This window comes from Seriola aureovittata, chromosome 8, assembly GCF_021018895.1.
Source record: "Seriola aureovittata isolate HTS-2021-v1 ecotype China chromosome 8, ASM2101889v1, whole genome shotgun sequence".
Classification (NCBI taxonomy): Eukaryota; Metazoa; Chordata; class Actinopteri; order Carangiformes; family Carangidae; genus Seriola; species Seriola aureovittata.
The window spans coordinates 13,300,308-13,317,311 of NC_079371.1; positions in this window are offsets into that span (position 1 = coordinate 13,300,308).

Sequence of the window (17,004 nt, forward strand, 5' to 3'; positions counted from 1 at the left end):
TATCTTTTAGAAAACACCATACACTCATAACAGAGGAGAGCAGAACTGACAGCAAACACAGGGTTTGAACATTTAAAGTTTTGGCAACAGCAAGGCATCATTAAATTGTAATGTTAAGAAAAGGGCTTAATCAGAGCTTATATAATACTCACAGGAAGGAAGCAGTCTCTGTACACAACCTGGTCTTCACTATAGACTTCTTTAGGGAGAAAAGGAGGTACGCTTAAGAGTCATTTGTGTAGTTGACAACAATACCGAGATAGGCTGTGGCATTCAAATGATGACTGATTAGGGTTAGGAGTCCAAAGTGTGCCACGAAAACATTCCCCACACCATTACACCACCAGCACCACCAGCCTGGACTGTTGACACACGGCAGGGGCCATGGATTCATGCTGTTGACACCAAATTCCAACCCTACCATCTGTGCCTCAGCAGAAATCCAGATTCATCACACCATGGGCTCCGTTTTTTACAGTCTTCACCTGTCCAGTTTTGGTGAATCTGTGCCCAGTGCAGCCTCACATTTCTGTTGTTGGCTGGCAGGAGTGGGACCTGATGTGGTCTTCTGCTGTTGTAGCTCATCCACCTCAAAGGTTGGATGTGTTGTGCATTCTGAGATGTTTTTCTCTTCACCACAGTTGTAAAAGCTGGTTACCTGAGTTACCATAGCCTTTCTGTCAGTTCCAACCAATCGGGCAATTATCCTCTGACCTCTCTCATCAACAAGGTGTTTCTTTCTGCAGAACTGCTGCTCGCTGAATGTTTTTTTTTTTTGTTTTCCTCATCATTCTGAGTAAAATCCTCTGGACACTGTTGTGCATGAAAATCCCAGGAGATCTGTTGTGTCTCTCTGGCACCATATAATGTTTTGTAGCCAACATCACTTTACTCTCTGTATTCCGTGCCTTTGCCAAAAATCTCATTAAAAAATGGCAAAAGCGATGATGAAATATGCTGCAAAACAGCCGACATATTAACATCTTATTATATATCAAGTAAGAAAAGAATAATTTTCATGGTTTTTTACCCCAAAAAAATGAAACAAGAATGAGGTTTAAGACGTCTTCTTTCATTTGTGCGCTGGTTTTACATTTCCTGCATGAAGTGAGGTGTAATGATAATAATAGTCCATTGTGATCATCACTCATAAATATTCATGAGGCCTTTCATGTGGAGAGGGTTTGTTTTGTTTTGTTCGCTGCTCTCCAGAATTAGCAACTTCCCCTGGGACAGAAGTGTATCGTTTTCTATTTTACCAACAGGTTCTCCTAACAGAAGATAGATGGGGAGAATCTTTTACTGCTTAAGTGCTGCCAATGTTATACAATAACTGGAGAAAAAAAAATGCGTTTGAGTCAATATGATATGGGAAATAAACAAGGACATATTAGATGTGCTCAGTCCCAGTGAGAAAATAAAGTAATTGCTCTTCACTTGAACTTGAGTGCAGATGAGTTGTCACTGGAGTGAAAAAAAACATCTTTGCACATGAAAGATTGATCAGAAATTTCTCAAACCACGTTTCAGTTCCAGGTTTCCTTATTCCCTTGAGAGAAGGCGGAAGGTGGAAGTTAAACATCAGCAGAGAGAGTGATCATGTTGTATGTAAAATGTATTTATTTATTGATTGTACTACTGGGGCTGCAGATCTAAATATCTGGAACTTTAGTGTTGTCTCTTTCTTGTAAGTCACTTTGGATAAAAGCATCTGCCAAATGACTTAATGTAAATGTAATGATAGAATACCACACACACAGCACTGCTGTCTTCATTCATCATCCCATCTGTCCATCCGTCCTCTCCACCACTTTCTGTATGAATCCCACACAGGGCTTGGTACTCTGTTATACTGACTGATCTCAGTGTGACTGCTCTGTGCCATCCATCCATCCATCTTTAAACCCCCTGTGTCTAATCATTTTGACAAGGACAAATAGACACACAAAGAAGTCAGTTTCCTCCTATGCTTCCAGGGCAGTGTCCTCACAGTAGAAAGCAAGAAATCATGACAGCGCATACTGTTCATTACAAGGTACTGTCCGAGTCCTTGAAAGTAAAAATGAACCGATTTTTAAGTTAACTTTAGACTCACTTTGGGCCCTTTCTCTGTGTAGATCCTAGAGAGAGATACAAAGCAGACACTGCCACTGGCTGGATCCCTTCGCCCACATGGAAGCTAATTTCTTTTGAAATGGACACCAGGAAACAACAGGCAGAACATGGCAAAGACTCCTGGCTCAGGGCAAGTTTATTAGAAGTGCAGTTGTGTCTTTGGACTCAACTTTGAGCCATGTGATTTATGTTAGGATAAAGGGGTTTTTATGTTGTTTCATATGGCTGCTGTTTGTCACAGCCGCTACAGCTGGTGTGACGATCTGTAAAGTTATTCACAGCCAGTGTTGGAGGAGAGTTAGAACTACTTACATTTATATAAAAAAAGAGGATAATTTAATACAGCATCTTTACTGTGTCAAACATTGCCAGAAAATTTCCAAATGGAGTTAAGATATAAACCAATCAAGTTGTGGAATTTTATAGGCACAGTATTTGAGACTCAAAGGACAGGTTCGGATTTTCAGACACTCACATAAAAACAAAGAGTAAATTCTTCTCTAAAAGGAACATACGTTTGGAAGATTCCCATTTAATTGGCTGTCTCAGACTCCTGAAGTCTTACGTTAGCTTCAGCTGCACCTTTCCACAGAGCAAAGAGATTGATTTTGTCCACTTATCATCACCCAGCCGTGGAGTCACGCTGGGAAGAGATCACTCATTAACTCTTTTGATGTGAATATTATAGTTAGATGGGTTTTTGAAAAAAAGTTTTCTCTGTTTGTCTGTGCATGTGAAATATGGCAGCGGTGAGGGCACCTTAAAAATCTTGTGTGATGTCTGGAAGGAATTACAGCGACAGGAGGCGTGTATTTCTCAGCTGAATAGACTGGCAGGACAGTGTAACATCCCTCAGGAGGTGGACGTGTTTTGTGAGCATGAATTGGAGCATGGACTGACTCTGCCTGTTGTGGCAAATCCTCACCTGACATCGCTGAACGAGGGAAGGGCGTGTGGGGCTGTGACTGGAACATTGTCGGGGAAAGGGCAGAGGAACAGTGGAGGGGAACAGCAGGAGTATGGGTAATGCTTATTCATTCCTCAACAGCAACTGTCAAAGTCTCCTTGAAATAAAGTTTACCACAGAATACTGTTGTTGAGTTTCACAGGGAGTATTAGAATATTAAAGTTAAGGTGTAAACGTCAAAATATAATTTATATGTAACTGAGCTATGCCCACTCAGCAAAACCCATGATAATTAGAGGTTAATAAAAGAAGATAAGGAAGGCTACATCAAACAATGGGGAGTAACTGAGGAAGTAGAAGGAAGCACCCATCACTTCCTATTGCTCATTGAGAAAAAAAGTTTTTTCATAATTAATAAAAACATAAAACTTATACCTCCCTCCCTCCCTCTCTCCCTCACTCTCTTCCATAAGTTTTCACCCACTATAAAATGTGGCAATAGGCTATAGCTCTGGCTGTAGCTATTGCTCTGCAAGGCCCATAAACGACTTACTCAGGGAACTGAGTTTAAACAACTGCATACCTCATGTCAATACTATTTCATAACCCTTTCGTATATTTGGAGGCTGCTTTGTGAAAACTTCACTGATACAAACCGTAAACTTTTCAAAAGCTGGTTTTATTTTCAGATTTATATTATTTTACAGTACCTGCTTGAACAGCAAACACCACACACTCATACAAAAGGGACAATGTCTTTACTTGTGTATTTCCATTTTGTGCTTTATGCTAAACTACATTTCAGATACAAATACTCCCCTTTTCACTCCATTATGGCTATTGTTACTTTAATCTATTGATTATAATCTCATTAAAATATGATGAATTAGTGTGGCCCATAACAGTACACAATAGTATGACCAGTTACTTTGACTCCAGCATCACAGGGACTAGCTGAAATATTCTATTATTGATTCTTACAGATTATCAAAATTACATTTGATACTTTTACTAAATTTTGTTTGATAAATCTTCTGTACGTTATATGATGCACCTCCATCCATAGTATTTAACACCATCTGCACGTACACATTCTAGTACAGAAGATGGCAGTGTGCTCCTTGGTGTTGCCGCTGCATGCAAACTGTCTGGAGAGCAGTGGTTATTTACTGCTTCTGATAAGTGGATTTCCAACCACGTGGCCTGTCTGATAGAAATCTGTTTGAGGCTCCGATCTCTCTGTTTCTTGTTCCCCTCCTCAGGTGCTATCTTGCTGCCAATACCACCTGCTTAAGTCTTTAGAGACCAGTGGACCAATTCTTTTTTTATTTACACCTCTGAAACAAGGTTAATCTTTGCTTCGACTAGGGAGTTTGACACTGATATTAAATTCCTGTTGTCGAACACATCCCTCAGATTATTGACTAAGAGTCAAATTCATTTTGTACAAGCGAGTTATTGTCATCACTGTGGGGGCCAGTGTGAGGTCTAGATGCACATTAAAGGTGCAAGTTAGAAATGTGATTAAATATGAGGAAAAAAATAGGACACTGAGGTCCTGATAGTGCCGCCAGTAACAGAAAAAAAGTCTAAGCCAGAGGAGTTACTGTTACTCTGCTCTGTGAATACAGCTGAACACTAATTAAAAAGAGCCAGCAGACCTGTTGCGCAAAAACTTCTTTATTCCTCGCAATGAAATATTTTAAGTTTTTTCAACTCTTGTCAGTCCTTCAGTTCTTTCTTTTCTCTTTAGCAGATGAGAACAAAATGTGATATTTTTGTCCTGAGGCGCCTGAAGGCAGCAGGGGCCTGGAGGAACATTTAATAATCAAATCAGCAAATTAGAGAAGAATGTGTTATTTAAGCACGTCAGGATGAATTTAGACCACCAGCCCCCATAGTGTGAAACACCTCCCTGATGGTCCATTTATAGGCTGAATTTACCAATTTGTCAGTGCTCTGCAGTTTATATTGTTTAACAGGGTAGGACGCTTGGCATGAACTCTAAGCTTTAGGGAGCAAAAGTCCCCAGAGAAAACAAGGATGACCTTTGCCTGCCGGCTTTCAATAAAACATATGAGATTGAACACAGAAGGGGTCACAGCGTGTGCACAGGCTACACTCTGATAAACCAGAGGGGAGAGGGGATGACTTTTATCATCCCCTATCCAATATTACCTGCACTCTTTAACCCTCTCAGGCCCCCCCACCTCTGTCTTTTGGACATGCTTTTTTTATTTATTTTTATTGTTGTCCTGGAAACTGACTTTTTTAAATTACAACACGTCATAAATGCCAGCTGCATCCAAACACACACAAAACTCCAAGTCTGGATTGGTAGTAAACTGCTTCAGGACTTGGAAATCTCTGTTACAGGCCAGGGCCACCAGGGCAAAAGTAATTACACAATCTGTTTAGGTGTCATCAGCACATAATTTCTGTGGTCGCTCAAACATGAAGGAGACCTTGAGGTGCTTATTTGTGTGTTTGTGTGTGTGTGTATGTGTGTGTGTTCCTCATTGGGTCTGGTTGAGCTGCTGTCAAGGTGTGGAAATGTAATAAGTAATAAGAGACGCTGTTCTAACTTATCGATTTCAGATGCCCTTGCAAACAATCAGAGTCAACAACAATCTTTATGGGAGAAAATGATGGTGGAGAGCTTGAGTGATGAGAGTTTATTAAAGCTTGTCTTATGAAACAAAGAAGTCTACAAATGAGAAAACACCTTGGCACAACTATAAGTTGTTGTTACAAGTTATATCTCTATGCTATAATTAAGAGTATTTGCCTGAAAAAGATGAATCTGGCTGCATAAGGAGCATAAAAATATACACGTTTGTTTTAATGTAGCTATTAATAATAATATTAGTCATTCAAGCCATTTCAAGGATGAACCGTATTATGAAGTATGTGACATCGTTCATGTCTGGAACAATGAGTTTGACTCATTTTTTATAAAGACTTGTAAGTGTGTGCGCCAGGGAGCAAGAGAGCGAACGAGTTAGTAGTATTTTTATGTAAACTTACTACATAAATTTGACCAAGCTCAAAAAGTTGTAGTACTCAGAAATGTAGCGACAAAGGGGTTTGATTCATGTCCCACCTTTGGACCAGCAGTGGACCACAAGCAATCTCTTCTCTTATGTGAAAATCAATTTCTAGAGTGAGTGTATGTGAAATCTTTCATGATTTATTAGAATGCATTTTTTTTCAATCACATTTTCTCCCATCACGCTTATGAAGTACGGGGTTTTATGGCAATGTATAGCTGCTGAGGAACTTCTGTTCCAGTGAACTGTAGCTGCTGCAGACTCACTCAGTGGTGTTGACTTCAGTGTTCTCATCGGCTCAAACTTTACGGTCATTACAAACAGTAAAAAGTAGATTGAAAAATTAAATACCTGCTCTCTCTCTCTCTTGCTCCCTGGCACACACACACACACCCTTACACAATTTAACAGCTTCTGTCTTAATTTGAATGGAAATAGACAGGTAGGTATTTGTATGAAAACACTGCAGAAAGGGACCAAAATAAAATTTGGGATTGAGACCCCTCTTAGTCTTAGCACAGCAAGCAGGATACCAAACCACAATCTTGATACCAAAGACCTTTTCATGGCCGAGCCACTGGACTGTGATGCCTCATTAAGCTCAGACTAAAGAGCCAGATTTGAATCAAACAGAATTTCCATGCATCTTACTACTAAAGCGAAAGGGGAATTACAGTTGTGCTGTCAGAACAGAGATGCTGAAAAAAAAAATCTATGTGCTCCATTGCAAACTACTCAGGCAAAGTAATCTTGTTTTGGCCAACACACTGGTTCAGCAGTTCTGAACTCTGCGTGATATTTCTACGTAACCTTTTTATGATTCATTTTGGATTAAAAAGCAAAGCCGGGGTATGGAGGTCTGACATTTAAAGGCTGCTGCCGATTTCCAAGGCCTGGAAGGCAGCTGCCTCTCCTGCCTCTCCTCTCTAACAGCGTAAGGCAGAGCTTTTGCTCATGCTGAAACTGACACCTGCAGACTCGGGCAGGGGATAACGGCGCAGTGAATCAGACAGCGAAGCAGAGTGAAGGCATAGCTCTGAGCCTACATTACAGCATAAATCAGAAACCCCAGGTAATTATTTTCATTTCTCCATCAGCTCGGGGATCAGTACCCTTGAGGTGGTTTCCTGCCCGTTAGCCCTCCACCTCGAACATCCTTAACATCCAGCAGCCTTCTAACCCTGACAGTTCAAGCATCTAATCCCATTTAAAGCATCCCAAGGTTGGCTTAGATGACTGTTTTTTTGTAAATCAGAAAAAGGCTATGTGAGAGCAGAGAGAGAGAAATAAGACAGGAGAGAGACGGGCACAAATAAAAGATGGTAAATGAGGGAGAGAGAAAAGGAGGAAAACGAAATCACCTCAGAAACAAATCAAAGAAAAATCCTCCGTGAGGATCAAACTCCACTAAGGTCAATAAGTAGGTTTAAGCAGGATTTGAGCTGGAGTACAGGGTGATCTCAGAGCATCTTAGAAAGTTTAGGAGGCCAGCTGCACGGTGCTGTGTGCGTCTGTGTGTGCAAACAGTATGCGGGTGCTCTCATGAGTATCCATTTTTGTCTTTATGTGGGTTTGTGTACCTGTGTGTGATGGGTTCATCTTTCCTAAAGCATGTGCAGTATAATGTTTGTCTATTTTTGAGGTTGCACATCCTACAAAGCCTTTGCAGGGGATTTGACCAAACCCAAAGAAATGTGGATGAAGAGATAAATCAATATAAAGTCTGTTTCGTCTGTCAGGGATATTCCCATGTGTTCAGAGTAGCAGCTTTCCAAGAAACAGCATTCCAGTAAAAAGGATGGATAGAAAAGCATTCTGTGGTGTGTATAGAGGTTGTTTCACAAGCTTTTATGGCTGCTGCCCAGGTGATGAACTTACTCTCTGGCTCTAAGGATGTGCATTCAATCTAAAGTACACCGCTGCACAGTGCAACAACATCGCTGCGAGGTCTGCCTGGATCAGTTTGTCTGATTAAGATCAACCTCAAACCTAAACACACGTTTTATAAACCTGTTGCTGAGGTATAGATGAACTTCTCTTGTCATACATCTCTGTCGGCCTTCTCTCCCGGACAATACGCCTGTAAGGTGGTCTGTGCTTATAGCCCCCAGTGAGTCACACTGTCTGCCTACTTAGAGGGTTTCAAACTGGGGACATTTGACCAACCTGAGAGCCACATTATGTGACAGAACATTGAAGCAAACAACATGACCTTTGAAGCTTGTTTTCTCCATTACACAGAGGAAACATAACTCAGCTTTATATGGAGGAGAATGGGCAGAGGTGGACCACGGGTGAGGATGAGAACAAAATGAATGAAAATGTAGGTAGAAACTGCAACTTCAGTCTGAGAAAATTACCCTTGACTTTCGAACGACTTGTCGGCTGCAAGTGTAGTCTTTTCTTTGCAATAGGCGACCTTCAGTTTGAGAATGATAGCAGTGCTAGGTAGACACATGGGGGATGATTCAATGGAAAAAATGTGTTATTGTGTATGACTGTGAAAAGAAAATCCAAGCTTCCAAACACTCTGAAACTCCTTTGAAAACACTGTTTATTGTCTGAGCTTTTCGATCAAATATAAATTCAGAGCAGAGTTTTTGAGGTTTTTTATGTTTTTTTCTTTTTAGTTGTTTTGCGTTTTATAATCATATTGGTTATTTTGATCAGACTACATTTCAGTTAAGGTTTTCATGAAACCACACTTTGTTACCTTTTTCCTTCCCCAAATCTGTCATCTAGAAAATTGCATCTATATACTATTCAGTGGTTTTGCCAAATACATTTAGGAGGAAATGTAATTGGTGCCTGTACACAAGTCTTGCTATTACTACAACTAAACTAAAAGGCATTTTACTCTTGCAGTCTTTGCTTCATGAAGCACAATATAATAATACAGACAATGTAGAGATGACAACACAGAGCCAGATTCAAAACTTGAATGTTCCTCATTTTTCTGCCCGTCCCTGCATTTAAGCCGTGCAAACCTTTTACACCAAGGTGATTCTTTTTTATTAATCTCTCTTACTGAGTGTTTCCTGGCTCCTCACTTATACATTCCAGACTGCATCTGACATTTGTAACCATCAGATTCTGTGTAACCTCTTTTTGTGACACACTTTTCCATATTATGCCATAATATGTCCTGAACTGCATTATAATCATCAGTGTTAGCTCATTGGTGATGCCGCATGCATCTTCTGGCCTGTGGCAGATTCCATGCTCCAACAGCGGTGGTTAACAACAGGCTCTTCCCAGCTGACACGTGCTGGTCAGAGAGAAGATGGAGTGAAGACAGACCTAAGGCGGAGACACACAACATATCATGTACACACATGAACACACAAGCTATGACATGGTTTCTGGAGGGCATACGTTAGAAATTAATCAATAAATTATACAAATGACATTGGTAAATATTCCCAAACAATGTGAAGTATCTGCAGCTCATTACGAAGGATGATAATTGCTTGACTGCGTGACAAAGAATCCCTATTAAAATGAACAAAAAAAATTTCTTCTGAATCAAATAAGAGAACCAGTGTTATCCCAGATCTTCAGTCATGCTTGCAGATGTCCACAGATTATTTCAATAAATCATTATTTGAAGCTTTTGGAGCAAAGTAAACAGTAATGCTCCAGGCTAATGTTGCGTGGAGTCTGTGTTTGCCAGACTCATTTTTCAGTCGCATCATATTTCACTTTGTCTACAGATGGGTCAAAGCCAAAGTTTTAGGACAAAGTTTTGTCCCATATTGGTGAAGTTACTCACCCTCCGTAACACGGGAACCTAGGATGACACACACTTACCGGAAGCGTAGTGGGGTTTTTTTTTTTGCAGGTTGTATCCAGTAGCTTTAACCCCCAAGATGAACAGTTTCATCACAGATGAAACTTTAATTCCTATCTCTTACAATTTACATGTAGTCAGAAACTGTGTTTGAAAACTGGTAAAAATGATTTGTTTATGGTAACAGCTTTAATCTGCAGCCTATACTCAGCAATTCTCGGATATTTTCTCAATTTTTCTCTTTGCTTTCTGTTTCCAGTCTTTTCCTGCAGAGCATGTTTACTGTAAACTGTCTTCTGCTGCCAGTGTCCTCTGGCAGCAGAAAACACTCCACCAAGTGTGGGAAGTGTGGGGATGTCTACAATACAATCACTCTAAACTGATCTGAAGGAAAAAAAGAAGCATTTCTGATGAAAATCATTGGATATTAAAGTACAAGAATTTCCTCTATGAGCTGTGTAACAGCTGCAGCTGCAAATGTTGATCGTGTTAGTGTTTGTGTGGGCCAAACAAGCAAGCCAAACTAGATTAGCCTTATGTCCTTCACTTCCTTCCCGCATACTTCAAATTTTGTCTGCTATGAACTTAGATACAAGGCTCCTACATGAACGCAACATTTTCTGCCAGAATTAAAACAGCTCTGGTTATTTCATATGAGAGATTTCTTGTTTTCTCTGTGCTCTTCTTTGTTTTGAAGTGAGTGGGTTCAGTTGGAAAAAGGTGTTGTGACACATGTCCTTACACCAATAAAGATCAATCAGTTACAATCTGATTAAAATAGGTGTGTTGTTTGGTTACTGCCAATCAAATCTGATCACACCACACCAAGACCGTGTTGAGGAAGCAGATTATTGAGAGTTAAACCTCCTGAAACATGTTGGTCTAAACTTTAAACTTGAGACATGAACAAAATGCCATTTAATGTTGTTGACCAGATCTCCAGTCAAACTTCCAAATAAGTTCTAGTTTTAGTAGTTTAGACGTTTAATTTTCAATCTTCCTTTTCCATCAGTAAAGGCATATTTGAAACTTCTATGTTTCACATACATTTATTGCAGAATGTTGTTCACATATATTCAGAGCTGAATGTATGAAATAAAAATAAAAAAATGGACAGTATAGACACACTCTCCCGTGCTACCCTTTTAATTAAAAAAGCATCAGGAGTAAATCAAATAGAAATAATTTAAGCTAGACCTTCTGAAGGCAATTGTGGGAGTTTTGGCTGGACAAAACACAAAAACATGCCTACTCAAATGATAAAAGGCTGAATAATTTAGCCTAGTTAAATCCTTAGCCTACAAGTCTACACTATCCAAAGAGCAATCACTCAGCCTTTGGTTTAGCACATATACTGTAGATCTAGCCCTAACCTAATCATCTAGGTTTTTAGCCAAGAAGACAAGCATATTTACTGTGGGAGCGTTGCCGGGTGACTGTTATCCCGTTGTGCCGAGTGTTCCTTCAGATGCAGAGGTATTTGCAGATTAATGTGTTACCTGCTTTTTTCACCACTTTCTTGATGCAAAGAGTGCACACAGCTTCATCTGTGCTGCCTGTCTCACCTTGGATCTGAACCCAGAATATTCTCAAAAAGGGGAGAAGCATTTTTCGTATTTATCCACAGAAATATGCACTTAAAATTAGAGCTTTTGTAAGGCAAGGAAATGACACGTGATTTACTGCAGGAAAGTTAGAGGAGGTCGGAGATTTTTTTCTTGAAGAGATGAATTTTTGGATTTAGACAGAATACAGTGTAGGAAGCTGTGAAGGTAAAAGACATTTCACCTTAGATTGAGTTTGGAACAAGGAGCCAAACCCAAAGCGGCAGCTGTGTGCAGTGCCTGAGCTAGACATACAAGACTGGACTGTGACCTTGTGAATCCTTTTACAAACTTAAGGGTCTACACTTGCATTTTAAATGTGATGCACGCAGAGGTGTTAGCAGCCAGAAAAGAGGTGGAAAGAAGATGAGTGTTGACTGCGTCCCACCTATACTCACGTAAAATAGGGCATCATCCTCAGGCTACTACATAGGTGAACATCTTATCAGATTATTGGATTGTCACATAGACAGGCACGTGCACACATGATCATACAGTATGACTACACACAACAGTGCCGCTAAACAAATCCCACCTATCTTATCTTGCACTGGGAATCAGTGCATTAAAAATCACCTCACTCCCAAGCAGTTTTCTCTGTGGCACTAACAGCACATATTGCCCTGATGAATAAGATAATAGAGCAAATTTTCCTTGACTGTTCAGGAATTACATTATGCTACATTAATGTGAATTATAGTCTGCAGAGAGGATTAATTTACACCAACATTTTCTGCTATTTCTCTAATAGTTTATCTGCAGTGACTCTGCTGTTGAGCTGTCAAAATCTCTGTTAATAATTATTTTCCTTCTGTAACAAGCCAGGGGGCTGTGCTGTTAGCATTAATAATCCCTCTTCTTTTTGAGTAAATAAAATGCAATTAAGTTTCACTGGTCATGATTAGTAAGAATTTCCAGAGAGGAGTGTATAATGTCTGCTGTTAAGTTACAGGAAAAAAAAGTCCGAATTTAGGTTTAAGAGTCTGGAGGACGCTGACAATTTCACACCTCCGTTCATAGATCTTCTAAGGGATAACAAACTCAAAACTGAACTGAAGATGAAAACTAATTAGTCCTTTCTTCAACACATGTACTGGAAGCTTCTTTTTTCAACAGTAGATATTTCCCCTCTCTTCTGCTTTCATGTATGCATGATCCTCACATATCCCTACATCAAATTTGTATCCTTGGGGAATCACCTTTAACCTGACCTCTCTCTCGAAATAGCCTTTGCATCCTGTGGGAATGGACTGATGCGCACGCCATCCAGCAAGCTGCATGGAAACTGCGTTTCGCTCAGCTGTGTGGAGGCTGTATGGAAAAATATACAATTTGCATTATGCATTGTGTATATCAGGATATTCAAGGCTGCTTTGGCAAGTCAGTGGCCTCTGTATTATATTACTGTCACTTTTCCTTAGGGAATGCATACATGAAAGTGGTACAGAAAGTTCTACTCATGTATACATTAATGAACTTCACGAACATGAGCAGAGATAGACATAATGACAAGCTTAGTCACTCACACATCATCCACTGACTCACTCACTAACAGTCAATTTGTAGCATGTTTAAGTAAAAGGGACTGAAATAGAAGTTGTTTACACTCAAATTTACTTATACTGCAGAATGACAAATTTCTCACGCAACACAAACAAAAAACGAGTAACATCCAAATGACAGACAACCCCTTGCAGATGGGCTGACTGAAACAAAGCATACATTAATGCATCAAGGTGTTTTTCAATTCAATTACAATAAGTGGATTCCACAGGATTACCATTCAATTCTTCTTTTAGGATAATACTGGGACACTTAACTGCCACAAGTCCACACAAGTCAGCTCCTGATGCATTCTCGATAAAACAGGCAGAGTGAGAACACCGTATATTTGATCCATAGCCTACTCGGCTAGGTGTGGACTTTGAAGTAGAACATTACTTGGACTTTGACTGATCTCACAAGTCCAGAAAAAAAACAACTGCAGAGAAGATTGTAGATAGAGAAAGGCCTATAGAAACATTAAACCCTGAAAATATCATTTACAAACCAGAGTGGTTTTATCAAAGACAGTTATTGTGTTATGTTATTCAGTATTTAACAGGAGGCTTAGGGGATCTCTGTGGTCCCTCACAGAAAACATGTAGAGGACTAATATAATAGTGTACACAGTTTTGACAGACCACAAGCCATATTATATACATGATACACTAGTATGCCTATTATGGCGACATTTTAATATTGGCTCAGGTGAAATGTCAGCTTGCTGTTGAAAGTGGCCAGTTCTCCACCCTGTGGATGTGTTTGCAAGAGAAGAGGACGGCAGATTTAGAACTGGTTCTAAGCCAACTGAACCATATGTGACCTGATGGCCTTTTCTCCACGCCTTGTGCACATTACACTGTGATATTATATCATCATTGCGGTTCTTTTTGTTGGAACTGGAGAGGAGAGAGAAGCTGTCCACAAGCTACTGTACACTGCTGAGAAATCTATATTCAGTTCTATTTCAGTCAGAGTCAATAGAGTGAGAAACGCAGCAGGCAGGAAGAATCCTCAAGACCAGGTTCATTATGATCAGAATGAGAGGCTCTGCTATTTATGGGACATCAAAGGTAGATGAGAGAAGGTATTGATGTGAAACTGTGTGGGGCGCTGCAGCCTGAGGATAACAGCATCGACTCTTCTCTAAGGGAGCTTGCTGTCCATGTCTTGAAATAAATTGAGAGGGGAAAAAAATGAGGGCAACCTTGCAAAGGAAGGACGTTCTCATCACAATGTTTGTCCATTAATTTGATTACATTTTACCACAATGCTGCCAGCACTTGCAGACCGTAGCTGTGTCTCAATTCCGGGACCGCAATCTTCGTATGCTGCATTTTAACACCAATTGCATCACAATGGGCTGCCCCATTTCAAAGGCTCCTTCTATTGCCTTCTCCTGAGAAATGTGCCCTTCTTTTCCTGGGCAATGAATACACTTTGACACTTTTTAAATGTAAGATGGCCTACATGGTTGCAACTTAATCAAATAACTAATGATGCAAATGTAAAAATACCAAGGGGGCCTTAAAACTAAAATCTTCGTTAAAATAGTCATGTGTTGAGTAACTTCACCTTCATGACGTGAGCTAATGAGCTAGCTACTTGTATCCGCTGCACTTACTGCAGCTCGGCTGCACGCATCTGGCATATAAACAGCCATTGCAATTAAAACTGGGGTAGACAAAAATCTAGGAAGGAAAAAAAAAAGCCAGAATTTGAAAATACAGCTGCCCTCCTGCAGTGATCCCCCCAAGAGACATGCATTCGCTTCATGCACGCTCACAATACAGCCTCAGCCGTGTGCCTTTGGCTATGGTTTGCAGAAGGCTAAACTATTAGCAACATTCAGCATAGCCACTCATCACGTGCTTTCATGGTAAATGTACCTACACAACCAACCTTTGATATTTACTTTACATTTAGATATTACAGTAAAAATTAAATAAGCTGCCTGTTACCTGTCCAGGAGAAGTACGACAAGTGCTCTCAATCTCTTAAATGCTTCACGGATATTCACCTGTATCCACCTGAAGGGATGTGCATATGAATCTGCATTTGTAGAACAGTCAATAGGAACGTTAATAGGAAGTCTCCTGTCATGGACTAGATTTTCAAAAGCCAAGAGGAGGTATAGATGTATAGTTTGCTCTCAGACCACTTGAAGTAGGAAAGCCTTCACTTTCAAACTTAGATAGGTTTAAAGGTTGATATCTCACCTGTACAGACTGTAGCTGTACTATAATTTATACTTATTACTTATTGATACTATATTATTATGTACATAAATGGATCAGGTTGAACAAATTTAGACAGGTTGTGAATTCTGCTTGGTTTTCAGACAGTTGAATATCACTTTTAAAGTCCAGTACAAATGTTGGGATTGATTGTACGGCTAACCTGTACTTAATTATTTACTATTTTAGCTCCTTTTTGTTGTGGGTGTGATGCAAAACTTACTCTAACCTTTTGTTTTGTTGTAGAGAGCAAGGAGTGTACTGCTCAGGTTATTGAATGGTGGGGAGGACAATGATGGCCTCATCAGGACCAGAAAGTCAGCTGTTGTACCTTGGAGGTAAGGCAACAATTGGTCATTTGTAATTCAGTGTCGCCATTTGCCCATCTTACACTTGACACTTAAATTGCCATCCTAATATAACAACCAGTGGATGTGGCAATACCCTTTTTCTTTGTTGTGTGTGTGTGTGTGTGTGTGTGTGTGTGTGTGTGTGTGTGTGTGGTTTTTTTTTTGTGCTGTCATACTTTCTTGTATATTTACTTTTTTAACTCAAAATGGGACATCAAGGTTAATGATTTCTAGGAGATTTTGTGTCTGTCACCTTTTCTAGTCCTCCTGTGTTTCCATCCCTTTGTTAACATGCTAAGCGTTCCCCTTTTCGCTTGCTTTCTCTGTGATTAGGAAAATTCTTGAGAAAATGGGTCTGCTGAGGAAGGCAATAAACAAAAGAAAAAACGAAAACAAAAGAAAAACCTTGTTAAAAAATACAAGGTGATTTTAAATTGAAAATGTTTTTGTTTTAATCATGCAAGTTCGTGAACACACTTCAGCTGAAATTTGTTTTGCTGCTGTTTTTTTGACTGCCATAATGGATTTCTTCTGCTTTAGAATTGCAAGTGTCCAGGGTCAGGAGAGGGATTGAGTGGGAAACCCCCTGCTGCAACTTGGTTTGTCCTCATGGATGAGATGTTGGGGACAAAGGGATACCACCACTCACCCACCCCCCTACCATCATAATTTCCTCCATCCCTGAGGGCACACCAGGGCCAAGTGTGGCTGTGGATGACCAGGAGAAGGAAAAGGAAAGCCAGCCAGAGAGAGAGAGGGAGGGAGAAGATGAGCTTCTACAGCTCATCAAGGATGATATGAGGCGAAGAGAGAAACAAAGAGAGAGGAGAGCACAAAAAGAAGCACAAGAACAAGCTCTTCTCTCTACTTGAGTGAAATTAAATTGATGAATTAAAGTAAAGCATTCATTTGAACTACTTTATATACTGCTGGGTAGCTTAATCCACAGCAATGCACCATATTCTATAAGACCATCATATGTTTGTAGTGTTGCTGTCCTGTGAGAACCACACATCTCCAAAAAGTCCACTTTTCATGAGCCCTGTTTTCAGCTTAGTGACAATGCATTTCCAGCTACTCCAAAGGAAAGTTAAATAGCTTATTTAGATCAAGGAGTAGGAGAATGTTCTCAAACCATAAAGATACAATTAATGCTTCAGTTTATCACAAACATTCACAAAATCAACACATTTTGAGATATATGGTTTTCACTGGACAGGAAAGGTATGAAAAATTGTAATCTGAGAGTAACTAGTCACTACATCTGTCAGTCACCAAGATGAGGTGGGGCCCTGTAAAGAAATAAAAAAAAGAAAAGAAATGCTTTTGAAATATTTGTGTATGCGTCAAAGATGTAGACAATGATTTACTGTGCACACATGGAACATGTCTTCCAAGCAGATTTTTCA